The sequence below is a fragment of the Sorex fumeus genome, unplaced genomic scaffold (assembly GCF_029834395.1).
Source record: "Sorex fumeus unplaced genomic scaffold, SorFum_2.1 ptg000020l, whole genome shotgun sequence".
In the NCBI taxonomy this organism is placed as follows: domain Eukaryota; kingdom Metazoa; phylum Chordata; class Mammalia; order Eulipotyphla; family Soricidae; genus Sorex; species Sorex fumeus.
The window spans coordinates 3,724,369-3,726,086 of record NW_026606077.1 but is presented as its reverse complement, the minus strand read 5'-3'; the positions used below and the strand labels follow the sequence as shown (position 1 = coordinate 3,726,086).

General features: G+C 45.0%; 1 pseudogene; it reads left to right on the top strand.

Annotated features, from left to right (window-relative positions):
• The first annotated feature begins 329 nt into the window (after positions 1–329).
• On the top strand, positions 330–799 carry LOC130022721 (60S ribosomal protein L23a-like; annotated as a pseudogene).
• Positions 800–1,718: the final 919 nt, after the last annotated feature.

The following is a 1,718-nucleotide window of genomic DNA, read 5'->3' as shown; positions in this document are numbered from 1 at the left end:
TCCCGTGAACATTGCAAATAAAGAAAATGGTCCAGCCCCACAGCCAGAATGGCATGCTCAGCAAACATGTGTGTGAGCACCACAGCTAAAGTCTGTGACCTCTTATAAACATGATAACCAGAATGTGTCTGAGCGACTTCTCCAAAGGAGTTTGACCCTGTGATCCCTGGAGCACTGCAGCCAAAGGAGTGAAAGCAGCCCCCTGAGGGGCAATTCCACTAGGGGCCACAACTGAATGTGAGAACACCACCATCCAGAACATCACCGCAACCACCGCAAACAAGGGAGGGGAAAGGGGAGAGGAAAAAGCATCAAGAGCTTTGTACAAAATGGTGCCGAAGGCCAAGAAGGAAGCCCCCGCCCCTCCCAAAGTTGAAGCCAAAGCCAAAGCTTTGAAGGCCAAGAAAGCAGTGCTGAAAGGCATCCACAGCCAGAAAAAGAAAAAGATTCGCACATCACCCACCTTCAGGAGACCCCAAATGCTGTGGCTGAGAAGGCAACCCAAATATCCTCGGAAGGGCACCCCAGGAGAAACAAGCTTGACCATTATGCCATCATCAAGTTTCCTCTGACTACTGAGTCAGCCATGAAGAAAATAGAAGATAACAACACACTTGTGTTCATTGTGGATGTCAAGGCCAACAAGCACCAGATTAAACAGGCTGTGAAGAAGCTCTATGACATTGATGTAGCCAAGGTCAACACCCTGATGAGGCCTGATGGAGAGAAAAAGGCATATGTTCTTCTGGCTCCTGATTCTAATGCCTTGGATGTTGCCAACAAAATTAGGATCATCTAAGCAGTCCAGCTGGCTAATCCTAAATACAATTTCTTTTCCACCATAAAAAAAAAAGCATAAAGACTAACGTATAGACCATAACAATCCAGGATTAGTCTATCAAGGCCAACTACTCCCAACTTTTCCAAAATGGATGCTGAACCACCATGCTGCCGCAAGGAAGGGAAAGCGACATGGTTAATCACTGCTCTCATCAGGTCACATTTAGCTTTGCACCAATTGTTTTTAGTTCTGGAACATGAGGAGAGAAGGGGAGTGGGGGAGGGGCGCAGAATCTAATAGAGTCATCAGCTCTCAGCTTGAAATTCATTAACCTATTTCCTTTGAAATCGCTCTTTTATCACCGTGAAGCTCAGTGCTTTCTAGCCAGGACATCCCCCCATGGGTCTATTTCTGTAGCAACTTTAGGGACAGCAGAAAGTCAGAAATTAAAGAGCATCTACAGCTAGTAAAACATAACCTACTAGTAATCAAAGAAAAGGAAGGTAAATATCAATGAGGAACATGCTTACCCCTTCAATTATTAAAACAAACTAAATGTTGGGGAGCCTGGAACATGGCTCAATGGGAGCACTTGTGTGTGTGCAGCTGTGGGTGTCATTCCCAGAGTTACCCCCCCCAATAAATAAATATAAGAATGCTGTAAGTCATACTGACTGTAGTGAAGGTTTCATGGGTTCAGTCTTCATCTTTTATTTTCCTTCTTTCAAACCTGTATTGAGAAATTATTTCTTTTTATGATAATTTTACAGAGAGAGAGAGTGTTGCAGACTAACAGGCCAGGGCCGCACCCCATAAAGAAATGGCTGGGGTACGACCCCCAGCAACTGTGTGGAAGGGTTTAAGTACCCTAAAACCACAATGTCCTTTCTCCCTAACTCATCTGTAAGCTGACTGGTTAGTGCCATCTGTGGGTGCT